At 37.5% G+C, this 21,505-nt stretch overlaps 1 protein-coding gene across 1 annotated transcript in view; it reads right to left on the bottom strand.

The window, feature by feature from the left end:
- Positions 1–18,627, bottom strand: part of LOC131430331 (uncharacterized) — a 494,804-nt gene extending 476,177 nt beyond the window's left edge. Inside the window, exon 1 of the mRNA XM_058595215.1 lies at positions 17,588–18,627. The gene's annotated coding sequence lies outside the window, so the exon portion shown is untranslated. The remainder of the gene's footprint in view (positions 1–17,587) is intronic.
- Positions 18,628–21,505: the final 2,878 nt, after the last annotated feature.

Below are 21,505 nucleotides of genomic sequence, written 5' to 3'. Positions count from 1 at the left end.
TCTTGCTTTCGAAGATGAACAGGATATATTTCTGGAAGAACAGTTTGGGTTCCGGAAAGGAAGATCCACCATCAACCAACTCACAAGGGTTAACAACGTCATCCAGCAAAACAAATCAGTGTCCAAAACGACTGCCATGGCAATATTGGATATTGAAAAGCCATTCGATAATGTGTGGCACGATGGCCTGGTGTTAAAACTGCATCGGTATAATTTTCCCATGTATCTTATTAAAATTATCAAAAATTATCTTGCAGATAGAGCATTCCAGGTTTCTCTGAATAATGCACTTTCAGAAAGATTTACTATTCCTGCTGGTGTGCCCCAGGGAAGTATCCTAGGTCCCATTCTATACAACATTTTCACATCAGACATCCCACCTCTTCCAGGTGGTGCTGATGATACTGCCATTCTTTACAAAGGTCGTGTCATTAATGCTCTGAAGAATAAACTACAGACAGGTCTGGACGCTTTAACGGAATATTTTACAAGCTGGAAAATTGTGATCAATGCAGCAAAAACTCAAGTTCAAGATTCAAGATCTCCAAAACTTGTTCCATCAGACGAATGCAGAATACGATTCGGTGATGAGGTCATTCAATGGTCCGATGAAGTTATCTATCTAGGACTCACCTTTGACAGACATCTGATATTCAGGTCACATGTTGACAAAATCGTCCAAAAATGCAGCATACTCATTAGGTCTCTGTATCCGCTGATTTGTAGAACATCTAAACTGTGCCTGAAGAATCAGATGGCTGTCTATAAACAAATCATCTACCCCGCAATTGAAAACGCAGTCCCTGTTTGGCGGGGCTGTGCACGAACACACAAACTTAGGCTTCAGCGCATTCAAAGTAAGATCTTAAAGATGATTCTAAATCTACCCCCTTGGACAAGGACTAGTGAAGTACATGAGATGGCTTCCTTGGATATACTAGAACAAAAATTGGAACAATACTGCACGAAATTTGAAGAGAGGTGCTCAATCTCTGAAATACAAATAATTCAAAATTTGTACGTATTAGGTTAGGGATAGTTATAAGTAGGTAGATATTTTATTAATAATTAAAATAAATATTATGATTAAACATTAGTATGTAAAACAAGAGTAACTAAAACACCTATTATTAATAACGAATCGTATGAACAACAAAGATGAAAGGCCAAAGGGTCAAAACACTTGTACTGTAAAATGTTGATGTAATACACAAAAATAAGATTAATAAACAGATATTTATGCAAAAAAAATGCGAAAATCGATCATTTCCTTTCGTGCGTTCGGTGGAAGCAAACGTCGTGGGAGTGGAATCATCAACCAGCAGCGACGGAGCGCGCACCTTCTGCGTGGTTAAAGCCTCAAACGCTCAAGTCGTAGTTCTCATTTCTCTTCTGGTCGGCAAGGCGAGAAGACACATTAAATCAGTTAAATCATTTGGCACTGCGAGCGGATGTGCCGTTCAAATGACTCCAAATGTTATCTAAAGAACTATTAGGATTACTTCTTTAAAATTCGATGGTAGAAATCATCAGTTTAGTGAAAATCCAAAATCATTTGATTTGCTTCGTACACTTTTCGCTGTGCGAAAATCGTTTGAGAAAATGTTCGAACTGTGCTAAATATCGCAGAGAATTCCACAATTTGGTCCTTCTGAAAGGCAGAAATGAATCCTGTACAGCATCTTGATAGTTTCTTCCAATATGCTTTCTATCTTGATAGTTTCTAACCAATATGCAAATCCGAAATGAGATAATCGACGTCAAAAATCGTTGAGAATTTTAGTAGTGAAAAGGGGGAAAGTTTCGCAATTCACACAATCGATCAACTATAAATTCGAATTCGAAAGTGTAAAGAAATCGTGTCAGTTTTATTCGTATTCACGATATCCAGCAATGTCTCTGACATTACACACCCGTACTTTTGTTCTCAGAACAAATGGTTTCAAATGATGCGATGAATTTGGATACGGTTACCGAATGTTCCGATGGTAGGAACTACAAGAGCCATCATTATTCGGGAATGCAGCAAAATTTCCCCTCCTCCGTAGACTCACAAAGCTTTATCCACTTCAAGTCAGTCATTCGAGAGCGAAGCACCTCGGAATCAATACGATACCCAAAACGGAAGTGATATCCACTGATGAAACTGATGGACTGCCAGTTCTAGTCACCCGTGTCGATTCCGTCCGGCACACAATGACGGACGATAGCCGAAGCAGCAGAAAACTTCTCACATGCCAAAAGCAAAAAAGGAAACTGACTTCTCCGCCCCGATAATGGCAGCGCATTATCTTTCAATCTTAGCTGCTAGCGATAAGCTTTCTCATCATCATTTTCGGGGCTAGAATTACTAAATCTCGACATTAGGCCAACGGTCAACGATCAAACCTGAACACTTCCGCTAATAATTTCCTGTCATTATCACAGCAGCAAGTACTATAGTCTGTATTTCTGTTTTTATTTTGTTTTTTTTTCTTTAGCCGGGAAAGTAAATGTACGTGTCATAATATTTCTGACTCGCTGACTTACAGAAATGTACTCCGACCATAAGCGAGAATTGCGTGAAATTATGTGGTGAAATGGTGAAATTCTATTTTTCCATCAAAAATCATGATAGTCGATTCCGCACAAGGGGAAATTGTCTGCGGGAGATTGTTATTCTTTTTTCCCCGGCATCATTCATCCATGTTTCGCGGTGCGAGTTCGACTCAACACCGGAAGCTATAATCAAGTCTGTCGAGGGAGTTTTTTCTTCGCAGAAGGGGAAATGAAGACTGTTTTTTTTCTTTTACAGAACGAAGCTGGAACGTCTGGTGGTATTTTATATCTATATATTCTAACTGGCGCTTTGTGGTGTTTTGTGGGACGGATATAAGAGTGAAACCGTGAATGATTAGGTAACGGAGAGAATGAATGAGTTGAACTCCATTAAAATAACATTAAGTGCAGGCTGAGAAGTGATGGAAGTATTGCTGAAATAAAATGCGAGCGCGAAATCAAAACAAATTGAACCAATTGATGGTGGTATGTCGGCTGAGTTTAATGGAATTTCCATAAATAAACCAACACTTTGTTATTAAATTTACGATAGATAAAGTTACTCTCGATCTTAAAGGGGGACTTTTCTGAAGAAAAAAAAATAGATTTCGTTTCTAGAGATGACTTATATTGCATCAGCGTTTAACTATGAGAAAGCACAGTCCAAAGTGGGTGCCGCGTTTGCTCACTGCTGACCAAAAAACGAGAACAAGTTGATGTTTCTGAGCAGTGTTTGGCCATGTTTAAACGGAACAAACCGAAATGTTTGCGTCGATATGTGACAATGGATGAAACATGGATTCACTCCGGAATCAAAACGATCGTCATCTAAGTGGACAGCAACCTCGTCCAAAGCGCTCGAAAGCACAACTACCGGTTGGAAAGGTTATGGCCTCGGGATTTTGGGATGTTTGTGGTGTAATATTTATCGAGTATCTTGAGAAAGGAAATATCACTATCAGTGAATATTATATAGCGTTATTGGAGCATCTGAAGGCTGAAATTGCAATGAAACGACCGCATATGGTAAAGAAAATAAATGGTTTCATCAAGACAACGCACCGTGTCACAAGTCAATCAAAACACTGGTAAAACTACATGAATTGAACTTCGAACTTCTCCCACATCCACCGTATTCGCCAGATTTGGCTCCAAGTGACTACTGGCTGTTCGCAGATCTGAAAAAAATTCTTCCTGGAAAGAAATTTCGCACGAATGAAGAGGTTATCGCTGAAACTGAGACCTATTTTGAGGCAAAAGATAAATCGTTCAACAAAAGTGGTATTGAAATGATAGAGCGGCGCTAGAATGATTGTTCTACTCTTGATGGAGATGGATAAAGTTACTTTTGAACCAAAAAAATCGTGTTTTCTTTGTTGGGCCCGGCACTTTTCAGCCCATGTGTTATCGTGTTCGTTACTCTTACAAGTTGATGAGTAGTTGAATGTTCATGACGAAACCCAAACTGCTCAGGTAAAAAAATTGAATTCTTATTTATATGAGACATCATTCTCAACAATATAATTTTTTCGTAAAGTTTACTGATAGAAGAAAACTTCTTAATGATTGACCTAATTTCATCAAAATTCGTCTCGGTAATGTCATCTTGCAACAACACTTGAGTTGAAATATGATCGTATTTCAATGAGACTTTATTTTCAATATGACTCACAACGTTCAAATTAAAATTGTGAACACTCTCGAACTGCTGAGCAAGTTTTTGAGCTTTTTCGCCATCTGTAAGAAGTATTTGATTTCCTTCCTTGAGAGCAGGAATTGGTTTCTGAGGTTTCTAAAGCACCTTGGACTGTTTCCAGCAAGCTTTGGAATATGGTTTAATTTGTTCAAATTCTTTAGTGAAATTTTCATTTCGCAAAAGAGTCAACCGATATTCAATTTCTTTTTGTAAACCCTTAACTATGTTTTTCATAGAAGAATCGCGAGAACGTCGATATTGTCGTCGACGGACATTCTTAAACTGAATGAGCAGTTGGAGATTGTCATCGATGATAGGAGAGCTTAATTTAGTTTGAGCTTTGTGAACTGAAAGATTTCTAGCATCGATAATGCAATGATTCAAATTATCTATTGCTGTGTCGATGTCCGCAGAATTTTCTAAAATAATTTCATGATCCACATGATTTTCAATGTGAGAGCTGTATTTCAACCAATTAGCTCTATGATAGTTGAATATAGAACTAATTGGATTAATTATTGCTTCGTTGGAAAGTCTGAATGTTACAGGAAGATGGTCTGAGTCAATCAGTTAGCTACAAATGTGACTTTGATCTGTTAGAACCAGATCAACTGAAAAGGGGTTTTTCACGGAACAGAAACAAGACGGATTACTGAGATAAAGAACTGTAAAGTAACCAACAGAGAGCTGATTATGAAGTATTTTTCCATAACGATTATTTTGCCTATAATTTCACTGGACATGCTTTGCGTTTAAGTACCCTATTACAAATCGCCTTTAAAGAAATTGCATTGAAATGGCAAATATGCTCCAGCGATGAAATAAATTTTATGAATGGTTTCAACTTCGATTCTCAAGCTTTCAATAACTTTGGTATCGTAAAAAGGTAAAATTCGATGTTTAATTTGCCGTTGGACAAAAATGGCAACTCCACCAACCATTCCAGTAAACCTGTCAAATCGATGAATCACATAATGTGGATTGTTTTTCAATTTGACATTTGTTTTTAGAAATGTTTTTGTCACAATGGTAATATGAATTTTGTGAGCTTTGAGAAAATTATAAAACTCATCTTCACTCGATTTTAAATATCGAGCATTCTAATTTGATGTCTCACTAATTCTAAACCAACATTAGTAAATTTCAAATTCATGATAATATTATTGGCATTGCCATCCAACTTGAAATGCTTCAAAAAGTGATGAAGCCGAAATCATTCGGATGATCATTTGAAAAAGTTGTTTTTTTCTAATGTTCGTAATGTCGCCTAAATCGACTTCGTTTAAAGAAGCGAATGGCATCGATGGATTACTGGTAGGTAGTTGTCTACCTGTCACACTAGCGTAACTGTCATTAGAAGATGATGATGACGTGGCTGATCTACCTGCTAATAAATTGTTTTCGGTAGAAGACCAATTGGAAGACGTTCCTGTTTTTTTTTTGTTTTTTTGTTTTTTTTAAACAAACGAACGTTTGATTTTTTTTCACTGACAGGACATTTCAAATAATTGGAAAATTTATTACTTTATTTGGGATTTGTTACGTAAATCGAATACTACGTAAAAGGAGGTTGCTTCAAAATCATCAGTAATATGATCACTCAAAAAGAGTATGCGCAAAATCTCATTACGTTCCATATCACTATAGCAATGAACCATAAACTCGCACATGATAATGAAATGATAATCATTCAAAATCATTCTCACGATTATCAGCCATGCATCAACTTTTCATTGAATATGGTGATATGGAACGAAATAAGATTTTGCACATACTCTCTTTGAGTGATCATATTACTGATGATTTTGAGGCAGTTTTTTTTTGTGCTCACAACCGAAAGGTCCCAAAACGACCCAAGCTGCCGCGGCGAAATACATGCAAAAGTCGAAACAGTTTGTGAGTAAGTGGGTGAATCGTTTTAAAGAGGTGAAAAAACGTCGACGGCTTTCCAAATCGCGGTTCTGTCGGTGTATTGTCGGAAAAAGATTAAAAAGTGATTTGTGACCTGTTTTTGAAGAGTCTGACATCAACAACTTTGCGCGAAGGTGCTTCCAAATTTGTCCAAAAAAGGTTTAAATATATCGTACGGAACTGTTGGCAGACATTTGATCGCAAATAATATGAAATTTTGAAGTATTTTGCGAAAATCGATGTTCAGTGAAAAACATGAGCGAAAACGTCTTGAAACGTGTCGTGACCTTGAATTGGCCCTTGAACTGACCTTGAGAACGTTTGGGTTCAAATGGAGATGAAGTTTGGGAAAAACTGACCACACAATTTGAAGCAGCTTGTTCGCCGAATTATCAAAATTTGGAGATCGTTTTCAGAAAGATATACGCAAAATCTTGCTCAAAATATATTTGCATGTATTTGCATGCAAGTTTTTTGATCTAATAAAAAAATATTCAAACGTATTTTCGTGTTGAGTCTTTTCATTTCCGTACAACAGTAACCACCGTCTTATGTAACAGACTGCATATGGGACAAATATGCGTAGAAGGGCAGTACAAGACCTTCCATTTTTCTTATCTTGTGAACGAATAATAGAACCTTTGTGAACTAGTTTGAAAAATGAAAATGCATCATTTCATCGAATCTTTCGTATTATTTGTGGAAAAACTTAAGTGGTTTTAAGTCCACAAGTGCAAATTTCTTGCTAGAACATCAGATTTTTGGTCTTTTGAATTTTTTTATAGCTTGTCAAAAACTACTCGCAAATGGCATTGGAATTTAGGATGGTGATGACAAATGGTTGTACAATTACAAACTAACCAACTAACTAATCTCGTTCAAGCTGTCAGACGTTGAAAACTTTCAACCCTTATTTTTCTACAAAATTGCTTCCAATCTGATATTTCGATCGATTCAAAATGCCATCGGTATTTGGCATCGATGGATTACTGGTAGGTAGTTGTCTACCTGTCACACTAGCGTAACTGTCATTAGAAGATGATGATGACGTGGCTGATCTACCTGCTAATAAATTGTTTTCGGTAGAAGACCAATTGGAAGACGTTCCTGTTTATTTTTGTTTGATTACATTATAAGAATTAAGTCTTAGAAGACTTAGGCGTGGCATTTGTATCGTTTGCCATTGTTGTCTAAACAAACGTTATTTATATTTTGTTATTGTTGTCTAAACAAACGAACGTTTGATTTTTTTCACTGACAGGACATTTCAAATAATTGGAAAATTTATTACTTTATTTGGGATTTGTTACGTAAATCGAATACTACGTAAAAGGAGGTTGCTTCAAAATCATCAGTAATATGATCACTCAAAAAGAGTATGCGCAAAATCTCATTACGTTCCATATCACTATAGCAATGAACCATAAACTCGCACATGATAATGAAATGATAATCATTCAAAATCATTCTCATCAACTTTTCATTGAATATGGTGATATGGAACGAAATAAGATTTTGCACATACTCTCTTAGAGTGATCATCATATTACTGATGATTTTGAGGCAGTTTTTTTGTGCTCACAACCGAAAGGTCCCAAAACGACCCAAGCTGCCGCGGCGAAATACATGCAAAAGTCGAAACAGTTTGTGAGTAAGTGGGTGAATCGTTTTAAAGAGGTAAAAAATGTCGACGACTTTCCAAATCGCGGTTCTGTCGGTGTATTGTCGTAAAAAAATGAAAAAGTGATTTGTGACCTGTTTTTGAAGAGATCACTTTGCGCGAAGGTGCTTCCAAATTTGTCCAAAAAGGTTTAAATATATCGTACGGAACTGTTGGCAGACATTTGATCGCAAATAATATGAAATTTTGAAGTATTTTGCGAAAATCGATGTTCAGTGAAAAACATGAGCGAAAACGTCTTGAAACGTGTCGTGACTTTGGATTGGCCTTTGAACTGACCTTGAGAACGTTTGGGTTCAAATGAAGATGAAGTTTGGGCAAAACCGACCACACAATTTGAACCAGCTTGTTCGTCGAATTAACTAAATTTGGAGGTCGTTTTCAGAAAGATATGCACAAAATCTTGCACAAAATATTTTTGCATGTATTTGCATGGAAGTTTTTTGATCTAATAAAACAATATTCAAACGTATTTTCGTGTTGAGTCTTTTCATTTTCGTACAACAGTGACGTCGGTCTTATGTAACAGACTGCATATGGGACAATTGTGCATAGAAGGGCAGTACAAGACCTTCCATTTTTCTTATCTTGTGAACGAGTATTAGTACCTTTGTGAGCTAGTATGAAAAATGAAAATGCATCATTTCATCGAATCTTTCGTATTATTTGTGGAAAAACTTAATTGGTTTTAAGTCCACAAGTGCAAATTTCTTGCTAGAACATCAGATTTTTGGTCTTTTGAATTTTTTTATAGCTTGTCAAAAAACTACTCGCAAATGGCATTGGAATTTAGGATGGTGATGACAAATGGTTGTACAATTACAAACTAACTAACTAACTAATCTCGTTCAAGCTGTCAGACGTTGAAAACTTTCAACCATTATTTTTCGACAAAATTGCTTCCAATCTGATATTTCGATCGATTCAAAATGCCATCGGTATGTAGAAACGACAACGTTCTTTTTGATGTGAAAAACACGTACTGAAGCAGTTCGGAAGCCATTCATTCACAAAGGAAATAAATCTCAATCCCGATTTCCACAGCAAAAACATCGAATTAGCAGACTTCGAGTGAGTGCAAACATTTCGAGCGAGCATATTTACTTTTTCGTTTTTGAGAAAGCCGTTTTTTTTTTGCTCTGTCTGTTCTCGGTTTATTATCATTCCATCGGTGCAACTGCGCGTGACTGAAGGAAGCCCGATTTTGATTTTTTTTCTTTTGCAAAAACCTTCTTGAGAATATAAAAATAACAGTGCGTCTTCTTCGCACACTCGGTCCCCGTTTATTGCTGGTTACGATCATCCTTCGGACCAGACGTTGCCACTTTCCCGCAAACAACGACGATGCTCAGCCGTCGACGACGGGACAAATATTAATCCTTTTGGAAAGACCCTGCATTATTAGGATCAAATTTCCCGTCTTATCGAGATCGATCGAAAGCTTAATTTTTGTTTACCACACCGGACCGGTGTTATGTTGAATTTATGTTCGTGAATCTTGAAATCTTCGCTTATACAAAGGCGAGCCGAGGCACTGCATTCCGATGCGGAGATTGACCTTCCTGTTTTCGCCAACTTCGTTGCCGGATGGAATAAATTCACTTCCCCGGTTGAACCGTCGACCACCTTTCTAGCGATGCTGCGAGAGTTGGGAATTGGGTGAAAATGAATTGTTTCTTTCTTCTTGGAAATTATAACGAAAATGAACGGGAAACAATGTCTTATGGTTTTTTATACGGGCAAACAGATGATACCGAAAGCGTGGCCGGAACACGTTGCACGTTCTGTTGTTGACAGAGGTAATTAGAAAATAATCCCCTCCGGGTCGTTGCAGTCGACTTGCTGGGCAAATTTCGGGAAAAAAATTGTCCTGCTCTTGTTCAAACGACCGAACGGAATGAATACATAAGCGGTGCTATCCCGTAGTCAGCGTAAGAAACTCTCAACGAAACAGGAATAAAATTGCTTTTTTGTCACTGAACCGTACATAACTAACCAGTTGGGGTTCGCTGTCGGAGTCGGAAGATTGTTAGTTAAGAGATGCATAAAAACTAGTTGATTTCCCCAATCATTTCGGGATTATTTAGTGGAACCGGTTTGTGCCTAGTTTGTGCATATAACTCTTTTCTTATCTTTTTCGTGATGTCAAACTCTCTCTCTGAGTTAGGCAACGAGAAATTTCTTGCACATATATAGAAGACATTGGCGAAAAGATATGCTCTCAGGCAGGATTCGAAACCGGCGTTCTTTTAATCGCTAGTAGAGTACGTTACCACTTCATCGTCGTGGAACTGTGATAGCTCACAAAACCCAAAAGTTTCGAAGATGAGCAATTCCAGGAATGAGAAGACGAAAAAGTGACAAAATCAGAATCGACCTTCTCCGATTTGGATGAAACTTTGCACATGGCTTTAGTATTTCAAACCATAAGTATTGAACCGATTGAGAGGTCAATCCGACTCACGACTGATTTTTAAAAAGGGCGTATGTATTTTTGCATTTTACAAAAATTGCCTTTTTCAAATCGTTGTAACTCGGAAACCGTTAATTTAAAAAAATGGCGTTGAGGAAGAAGTTGTAGGGAATCGATTCGGCACTCTAAAAAAATATAGACTGAAAAATTTTTATTTTTTTTCTCAATAATTCACAAAATAATCCGAAAAAGTTATATTAAAAAAAAGCATGGTTTTAATTTTTTTTATAATTTTTATTTTAAAGCTGTTATTAAAACCTACAGATTGATGGCTATCCAATCCGTGCCTTTTGAAAAATGAAGAAGTTACAGCTAAAACAGTTTACGGGACTCGTTGTGATTCGGAAACCGTTCATCGTACCAAAATTGCGTCCAGGAAGAAGTTGTAGGGAATCAATAGGGCATAAAAATATATACACTGAAAAAAAAATTGATTTTTTTTCTCAATAATTTCAAAATGAACCAAAACAATTAAATTTAAAAGTAATCAAGGTTTCGATTTTTTTGATAGTTTTTAGTTTAAAGCTCTTATTTAAACCTACAGATTGATGGCTATCCCAACCGTGCCTTTTGAAAAAAGAAGAAGTTACAGCTAAAACAATTTACATATATATTCGAAATTTCAAGTTCTCGTTGAAAGATTATTATTTAAACAGTAAAATATCATTCTACGGGTTAAAGGCAATAAATTTGTTCATGATATCCTTTCTTCTAAAAGTAGCTGTTCTTGAGATACTTGGATATTTAATTATAACACCATTTTTTATATTTCCATGAATTGTTTATTTGCTTGCTATATCTACAATTATTACATGTACATGAATAATTCTTAATTATATTTAAGGTTTTATTTATGTCTGACGGAGCTGCCTCGCAGCACAAAAACAGAAAAATTTTTGCAAGTCTCTGTAAATTTAAATCAATGTATAACATTGATGCTGAGTGACATTTTTTGCAACTTCTCATGGTAAAGGACCATGTGATGCACTCGGGGGTAATTTAAAGCGAATGGCACGACGAAATTTCGAATATATCTGTAAATTGTTTTAGCTGTAACTTCTTCATTTTTCAAAAGGCACGGATGGGATAGCCATTAATCTGTAGGTTTTAATAACAGCATAGAAATATAAATGTTCAAAAAAAAAATTTAAACCATGCTTTTATTTATTTAACTTTTTCGGATTATTTTGTAATTATTGAGAAAAAAAATCAAAATTTTTATTCAGTGTATATTTTTTTAGAGTGCCCATTCGATTCCCTACAACTTCTTTCTGAACGCCATTTTTGTTCAATTAACGGTTTCCGAGTTACAACGATTTGAAAAGGGCAATTTTTGTGAAATGCAAAAATACATACGCCCTTTTTAAAAATCAGTCGTGAGTCGGATTGATCTCTCCATCGGTTCAAAACTTATGGTTTGCCATACTGAAGCCATGTGCAAAGTTTCATCCAAATCTGAGAAGGTCGAGTCTGATGATCTGCTAAGCATTTCTGGAATTGCTCAGTTTATAAACTTGGCAGTTGAAAGAAATGGAAAGATATGAAGTTAATTAATTAATTTAGTTTTCAAGAGTAAAATGATTTGAAGGATTGATTTTGATAGGTTTTTCTTCAATGTTTGTTTTAGCAATTCCAATTACTCATATTTATGATATTCCAAATATTAACATACCACAATCAAGCCCTGGTGTACTAATTTTTATAGTATCCAATGATTCGGTGCCCTTTCAGTCCGGTCAAGGTAGAAGAAATATTTATTATGAAAATACGTGTTATGAAATGTGGTGCAGTTTCTTATATCATTATTTATCAATAATTACGCTTAGATTATTGAAAAGCCCCAAGAAAAAGACTTTTTTTACAAACTTTTCACTGGTGCAAAAAAATTGCTCTAGTTTATAAGAAATAAAACTGATTCGGTTTATTTGAACACTAAACTTTGTTGTACCAATTAAGATCATAGATAAAATGAATCAAATTGTTTCTTAACATAAAGGTAAAGCAGAATTGAATCAGCTTAGATGTTGCCAGTATTACCTACTGTACTTTTGTTGATATGCAATAAATAGATGATTAATTCAAACAATAAAATCAGCTTGAACAAACTTTTGATTAACATCAAACAGAGATCATTGTTGATGTTGAAGGGAGAAATTGATTTGAAACAACCATATTCTAGCTTTAAATTAACATAAATCAGATTTAAAAATCTACTAACTGATTTTGTTATTTTAAGCAGTCTCCATTTCTCTGCATAAATAAAACTACATATAACAATTGACCATGCGTCTCCATTTCAGTTCTATAAGAAGGAAACGCACAATGCTCAGTGCTAGTAGTTCATGCAACTCAAGTGCAGAGCTCGCTGGGTTGAGGTATAAAAACGTGCTGAATCCACCTAGCAGTGAGATGATACCTTTTGTATCAATCCACATGTGTTTAGAGTGTTTTAGTTCTCATGACATAATTTTAATGACCGTTGATTTAAGCGGCAATTTGAGATTTTAATCACTCATTACTCTGTTATGTCGAAACTGCAAATCGGATCGAATTTGAATCTAAACGTGTGACAATCGATCGAACATTCCATGATATGTCGAAGTAAGTTTAAATTAAGAGCTTATGGTTATTTAAGGTACTTCTAGAGCCAGTACTCAGGAACCAGCATAACCCTAACAGACTCGTATGTGATGAATAAATTGCAATAGTTTTGAGTCCAACTTTAAAGCTTTTCGGTATTGTCATCTTCTATATCGGTCATTTTAAAAATTCTTCATCCTGTAATCGGATGTCAGAATTGGATAAAATTAATTAATTTTGTCTTTGTCGATTTGGTTTTTTAGAGAAACGATTGAGCTTTGAGAACCGATTCGATACTGGAACCGGAGTTCAAAAATCGGTGTAGCCGAAATCAGATAAATTCACCTGAGTAGCTGTATAGTTTACATTTGTTTCGAAATGTTTATAAATCAGTGAAGTCATCTTTGAGAAATCGTAGTGCGAATAAAAATTTTGGGTACCTTCCGAACCGAAATCTAAAACCACTAAAACTTAAATAAGTTTATTTGTTTATCCACTATCCAAATCTGCCAACCCGATATACCTGATTATTTATGTGAAATAGACATTTTCATACTAATCACCCAGTATCCCCTAAACCGGAAGTTGGATCTGACTGAAAAGCAAGATGTTAAATTTTTCATTTGAATCTTATATTTCATTTGAATCTTAGATCGGTTCAGCCATCTACAAGAAAAATAAGTTACACAATATTAATTCCTTTTCACATATCATCCTGTAGTTCCGGAACCAGAAGTCGGATCCAAACACAGTTCAGGAACCTTGTTCGGGAGCATACGACTTTTCATATGAATCTGAGTTTGTGGAAAACGTCTGAAAATTGAGAAAATTGAGTGAAATTATTTGTCATACACGCATTTCCTAATCTCGACGAACTGATTCGAATGGTATGTTCTTCCAGCATTTATTACTTTAAGTAGTTCAAATAAATATAATTATAGCATTACTTTCAACTTGAAAATGCTTCCATCATCTGGTTTACATGTCATATTCGAACTATTATGTTGCCAAAAATGAACCATGCTAAAATCGGTCCGAGGCAAAAAGTCATGAAAAATGATCCTGTACACAGTCTTCATGGTACTAAGAAACAATTGTATGTAATAGTATAAAGAATCGTGTTTCACGTTGCATTGCTTTGTCATACAATACTCAAAACTTCTACAGTTGGAATAGGGGGAAAAGTCGCTCACACAAAAATGTCTATATCTCCGTTAAAAATGGACGGATTTCAACAATCTATGGCTTGTTGGATAGCTATTACCGTGTGGAATCTAAGTTTGGAAACATATTCTGTTTTCAAGGTCAAGTGTGACAGATACTGTCAAAAAACCGAAAGTTTTACTTTTACACTGTGGGAAAAATACAGTTCAAACGAAGCAACAGCTTAAAAACTTCGCTTCATCAGAAAAAAAAACAATAAAACGTTGGTTTGCTAACTTCAAACGTGATCGTAGAGACACCGATGATGCAGAACGGAGTGGACAAAATCGTTCTGAATGATCGAAAAGCGAAGTTTCGTGAGTTTGATGACATCGTGAAGATATCAAAAGAACGTGTTGGCTTTATATTGCATGAGCATTTGACTATGAGAAAGTTCTGTTCAATGTAGGTGCCACGTTTGCTCACTGTTGACAAAAATGAGATCGTGTTGATGATTCTGAACAGGTGTTTTACCATGTTTAAACGTAACAAACCATTCATCCAACATCCACCGTATTTGTCAGATTTGGCTCCCAGCGACTACTGACTGTTCGCAAACCTGAAAAAAAGCTCGTCTGTAAGGTATTTCGCACGAATGAGATATCTTGAGTTGAAGCAGGTCGAAGTGCTCTCGAATATATTGTACAATACTACCTTGATCAAAAAGTTAACGAAAATTATTCAGAAAATTAATAATACAAGATCATTCATCAAACTTTTGATACCCTTCAAAGTCCTCCCCATCGACTGCAGCACACTTTTGCCAGCACTTGATCTAATCTTCGAAACAATTTTGAGCCCGATACTGAGAAGGAAATCCTCCTTCTTAGTATCGGGCTCAAAATCAGACATACGTAATTATAGAAGGATTGCCAAAATAATGGCATTCTGAAAAAATGGCCATTTAGAATACCGGAGAAAAAATTCTTCCACTTTTCTTTTTCGATACAGAGAATCTTTCCGTATTGGGACATATTTTTGCGAATATAAGAATCGGTGACGCTTGAGTGAAGATCATGCACACGCACTTCTATAGCACTATCATCCTTATATACTGAAATGTTTTACTTAATGTTCTCGTGCTCCACATAGTGCACATTGTTATTGTCTTTTGCGAATTGAATTGCATCTAAATCTTTGTAAAACTGGATATAAACAACATTATTCTACTTATTGCATTGAAGTAAATGCACACGTTCAATGTCAAGATGCATTTGCTTCTTAAGCAAACCTTCAAGTTCTCGTATCGAAGGTCGAATTTTGCACTGCCTGAAGTCAACAACAGTTGTATTCTTTCGTGTCGGCGGTAGCTTTTGTTCGTTTGGTTCACTCATTTTCGAGGTCGTTCTATTGTTCACTACACAATACTGTACTTGGATTCTTCTGTCCCGAACGTAAGCGGTTTTGTTTTATCGACTGACTTGGATGAGATGTAAAACCGAACTGAAACCGGTAGTTGGATCCAAAGGAAATTCCGGAACTTTGATTGGAACCATAAGTTCAACCATCTTCGAGGAAATATAGTGACATTAATTTCATATTTTTTGGTGCATATCATCCTGTAATTCCGAAACCAGAATTCGGATCTAAATGTTATTCAGGAACTTTGTATGGAACCATAAGACCTTTCATTTGAATCTGTGTTTGTGAAAATTGGTTAAGCCATCTCCGAAAAAAGTGAGTGACATTATTTTCACATTTTTGGAGCATATCACCCTGTAAATCGGAATCGGAAGTCAGATTTTAATGAAATTTAGGAACTTTGTATGGGATCGTGAGACCTTTCATTTGACTCTAAGTTTGTGAAAATCGGTTAAGTCATCTTCGATAAAAGTTAGTGACCATATTTGTCACACACACAGACATTTGCTCAGCTCATCGATCTGAGTCGAATGGTGTATGACATTCGGCCCTGCGGGCCTCTGTTCAACAGTCTTTTTTTTCAGTGATTGTATAGCCTTTCTATATGAGAAAGGCAAAACTACAATTTTTTACATAAAAGTTTGTATAACTCGGAAAGTAATCATCAGATCTAAAACATAAGAAAATAGTGTGAATACTGCCAGTAAGACCTTTTATTTGAAATCAGTTTGATCAAAATTGATCCAGCCATCTCTGAGATACACGCCTCTTAATTTTGCACAGTCGTTTGCTCAGTTCGTCGAGCTGAATCGATTGGTGCATGACACTTGGAAGTTTTTGGAAAAGTTTTTCGAAGTTTGAGCGAATGCTATATCTAAGTTTTATATTTATAAAAAAGTTAAAACGGCATTTTCACACCACTAGTAGTATTAAAAGAGGTCTACATTGGAGATGGTCTGGTTTCGGGTATTTGTACCCGAAACCCGACGGGTATTGGTTGGGTTCGTGCACAAAAAAAATATATGTCTGTCGATTTCGGGTGGGGTACGGATGCCGATTTTTTCATTTTCAACGGGTACGGGTCGGGTTCGGTTTAAAAAGGTCAGGTTTCTGTTTTTTTCGGGTTCGGGTCGGGTACGGGTAAAGATTTTTTTATTGGATGCTGGTCGGATTTGGATTTGGAAAAAAGATTAATCTCGGGTTCGGGTCGGGTACGGTTTGAAGACCATCTCTAGTCTGAATGTGGCACCTGTTAGGTTTTGCATTTAATCCGATTTGAACTGTTAGGCACTGATCAATTGAATACAAAAGGGAAGAATAACTCATGTGCACCTAGTACATATTAGTGATTAAAAAGTAGACATGAAGCTTTCATAGCGAGTATGGCATGTTACAACCATATAATAACTGTCTGTGTAGTAATTTAATATACTTTATTACGGCCGTAAAAACTACACAGTTCGAAAAACTCTCATTCAAGCTCATTTATATTCAAGAACATGTACTCTGTGATTTGGAAATGGCATAGCCTGAGATTCATCGAAATAAAACAAAAAAATCGAAAACAACAGCGCGATTTGAACCGAGAAACATTAGATCGCTAAGTAAGTCCTTTAATCGGCTGAGCCATAGAAGCAGATATCTGCTCGACGGATAATTGGTACTTATTAATTCATACAGTGGCACTTGATAGCCGAGATCAAATTTCGGTCGGAACCTGTACAATTTATGAGCAATTGAATCGTATGTAAGGTAGGGTGCATAATTTTTCCTGAGTAATTTGTTTGGGAAACTAGAAATATTATGCATATTTATGTTTATTTTTAACATTTCAAGTTTCATATTAATATTCAGAATTCGTTCAATTAAAATGTTTTGAAAAATAGGTCTTCTTCCGAAGTGAATAAACAACAAACACTTCCGGAAGCGACGACGAAAAAAGAAACTAGTCCATCAACTAGAGCGCAACTTCTTCCTCTTTTGTTCTAAGCCATAACCCGAAAAGTTTAAACTGAACCCTGGTCCTATCGCATCCATCACGATGAGACGGCAAAACATTTAAACATTCCCGCCAGCACCATCCGCATTTTTTCTTCACGACAATACTTTTCGAAAAATGCGGTTGAAGATTTTTCACACTTACCTCGTGCTCAATACGGCCAAAATCCGGCTACGTCAAAACAGCTTGCTACGATTCGTCACGTACACCAGCGTCGGCATCAACCCTGCACCCTACGGCGTTGCCTAGCAGTGTGGATCATTCCCAGTAACACGGAAAACCTCTAAAATTTAATTTTCTTTCACGCCGTTCCAAGATTCTTTGCTAGCGCCAATAATGGGAAACCAGAATCCACAGTTTCTTCTATTGCGCGGTCGGTAGCGATATAAATTACACAATGTTTCCCTTAATTCTGCCTATTCTTCGCCACAACCGAGAACAGGTGAAAATGGTATTTCTCGGACGAGAGACACAGAACACGAGCAGAAGTCACGTTTCGTTCTTCAGACGCGTTCTCTTTTACAGGTTTTGTTTGCAGTTGGTTCTGTTCTTTCTGACATACACAACAAACCCTGATAACTAACACTGCCGCAGACGGGTTCGAAACTCTGGGGCATCACTCGGGAAACTAACACCAAGCTGACTGGTGGCTCTGATTGCGACCCGTCGGAGGATGGAAAACGTTCGTCCCAACCAGACAGCTGATTAGGCTCCCTTCATCTCACGTGGGCCGAAATCTCTCAGCACTCTCGGCACTCACCACTCACCGCGACGTTCGGGAAATTTATTTCATCTCGCATTCGTCAATGTTAAGAAAAAATCATCTCACCATTACTTCACAGATTGAGAAGAAAAAAAACCTCTAATCAGAAGCACAAAAGTCTCCGACTCAGGAAACAACTTTCTTGAACCAACTTGAATACAGGTTTTCGTTTTCTCATATAAAATTTATGCACTTAACAAGAGAAAAATTCATGGATTTTTGCCATTGTTCACACATCTGCAACAGTACCGTTGCTGACAGGATTGCTCACTTACTATTCACTACCCCACAGATAACACCTGCCAGGCAAACGAATGCTGCAGCACAACAAACAGCCACTTATAACACACACAGGCAATGCTTTCCCGAAGCAGTTCTAACGACTGGAGTTTTTCCCGTTTTATCGACCGTCTACTGATACGGCTCAAGAGAAACTGAACGACCGGTTCGGTCAGGAAGTGCCACGAAGTTTGCAGAGCGACTTCGGGATGGCTGAGCTGCTTCTGATACTGCTGTTGCTGCTGCCGCTACCGTGAGCAGTTCGGATCGAGATTGCAGAGTTCGTGATGATTTTTCCACCGGATTCCGGGCGGGAATTTGAATAGCAGTCAGATTGGATCTGACTTCTGACTTCTGACTTCTGACTTCTGACTTCTGACTTCTGACTTCTGACTTCTGACTTCTGACTTCTGACTTCTGACTTCTGACTTCTGACTTCTGACTTCTGACTTCTGACTTCTGACTTCTGACTTCTGACTTCTGACTTCTGACTTCTGACTTCTGACTTCTGACTTCTGACTTCTGACTTCTGACTTCTGACTTCTGACTTCTGACTTCTGACTTCTGACTTCTGACTTCTGACTTCTGACTTCTGACTTCTGACTTCTGACTTCTGACTTCTGACTTCTGACTTCTGACTTCTGACTTCTGACTTCTGACTTCTGACTTCTGACTTCTGACTTCTGACTTCTGACTTCTGACTTCTGACTTCTGACTTCTGACTTCTGACTTCTGACTTCTGACTTCTGACTTCTGACTTCTGACTTCTGACTTCTGACTTCTGACTTCTGACTTCTGACTTCTGACTTCTGACTTCTGACTTCTGACTTCTTACTTCTGACTTCTGACTTCTTACTTCTGACTTCTGACTTCTGACTTCTGACTTCTGACTTCTGACTTCTGACTTCTGACTTCTGACTTCTGACTTCTGACTTCTGACTTCTGACTTCTGACTTCTGACTTCTGACTTCTGACTTCTGACTTCTGACTTCTGACTTCTGACTTCTGACTTCTGACTTCTGACTTCTGACTTCTGACTTCTGACTTCTGACTTCTGGCTTCTGACTTCTGACTTCTGACTTCTGACTTCTGACTTCTGACTTCTGACTTCTGACTTCTGACGTCTGACTTCTGACTTCTGACTTCTGACTTCTGACTTCTCACTTCTGACTTCTGACTTCTGACTTCTGACTTCTGACTTCTGACGTCTGACTTTTGAGTTCTGACTTCTGACTTCTGAATTCTGACTTCTGACTTCTGACTTCTGACTTCTGACTTCTGACTTCTGACTTCTGACTTCTGACTTCTGACTTCTGACTTCTGACTTCTGATTTCTGACTTCTGACTTCTGACTTCTGACTTCTGACGTCTGACTTCTGACTTCTGACTTCTGACTTCTGACGTCTGAATTCTGACTTCTGACTTCTGACTTCTGACTTCTGACTTCTGACTTCTGACTTCTGACTTCTGACTTCTGACTTCTGACTTCTGACTTCTGACTTCTGACTTCTGACTTCTGACTTCTGACTTCTGACTTCTGACTTCTGACTTCTGACTTCTGACTTCTGACTTCTGACTTCTGACTTCTGACTTCTGACTTCTGACTTCTGACTTCTGACTTCTGACTTCTGATTTCTGACTTCTGACTTCTGACTTCTGACTTCTGATTTTTGACTTCTGACTTCTGACTTCTGACTTCTGACTTCTGACTTCTGACTTCTGACTTCTGACTTCTGACTTCTGACTTCTGACTTCTGACTTCTGACTTCTGACTTCTGACTTCTGACTTCTGACTTCTGACTTCTGACTTCTGACTTCTGACTTCTGACTTCTGACGTCTGACTTCTGACTTCTGACTTCTGACGTCTGACTTCTGACTTCTGACTTCTGACTTCTGACTTCTGACTTCTGACATCTGACTTCTGACTTCTGACTTCTGACTTCTGACTTCTGACTTCTGACTTCTGACTTCTGACTTCTGACTTCTGACTTCAGACTTCTGACTTCTGACTTCTGACTTCTGACTTCTGACTTCTGGCTTCTGACTTCTTACTTCTGACTTCTGACTTCTGACTTCTGACTTCTGACTTCTGACTTCTGACTTCTGACTTCTGACTTCTGACTTCTGACTTCTGACTTCTGACTTCTGACTTCTGACTTCTGACTTCTGACTTCTGACTTCTGACTTCTGACTTCTGACTTCTGACTTCTGACTTCTGACTTCTGACTTCTGACTTCTGACTTCTGACTTCTGACTTCTGACTTCTGACTTCTGACTTCTGACTTCTGACTTCTGACTTCTGACTTCTGACTTCTGACTTCTGACTTCTGACTTCTGACTTCTGACTTCTGACTTCTGACTTCTGACTTCTGACTTCTGACTTCTGACTTCTGACTTCTGACTTCTGACTTCTGACTTCTGACTTCTGACTTCTGACTTCTGACTTCTGACTTCTGACTTCTGACTTCTGACTTCTGACTTCTGACTTCTGACTTCTGACTTCTGACTTCTGACTTCTGACTTCTGACTTCTGACTTCTGACTTCTGACTTCTGACTTCTGACTTCTGACTTCTGACTTCTGACATCTGACTTCTGACTTCTGACTTCTGACTTCTGACTTCTGACTTCTGACTTCTGACTTCTGACTTCTGACTTCTGACTTCTGACTTCTGACTTCTGACTTCTGACTTCTGACTTCTGACTTCTGACTTCTGACTTCTGACTTCTGACTTCTGACTTCTGACTTCTGACTTCTGACTTCTGACTTCTGACATCTGACTTCTGACTTCTGACTTCTGACTTCTGACTTCTGACTTCTGACATCTGACTTCTGACTTCTGACTTCTGACTTCTGACTTCTGACTTCTGACTTCTGACTTCTGACTTCTGACTTCTGACTTCTGACTTCTGACTTCTGACTTCTGGCTTCTGACTTCTGACTTCTGACTTCTGACTTCTGACTTCTGACTTCTGACTTCTGACTTCTGACTTCTGACTTCTGACTTCTGACTTCTGACT

This window comes from Malaya genurostris, chromosome 2 (genome assembly GCF_030247185.1).
Source record: "Malaya genurostris strain Urasoe2022 chromosome 2, Malgen_1.1, whole genome shotgun sequence".
In the NCBI taxonomy this organism is placed as follows: Eukaryota; Metazoa; Arthropoda; class Insecta; order Diptera; family Culicidae; genus Malaya; species Malaya genurostris.
This window is presented reverse-complemented; position numbering and strand designations above follow the sequence as displayed.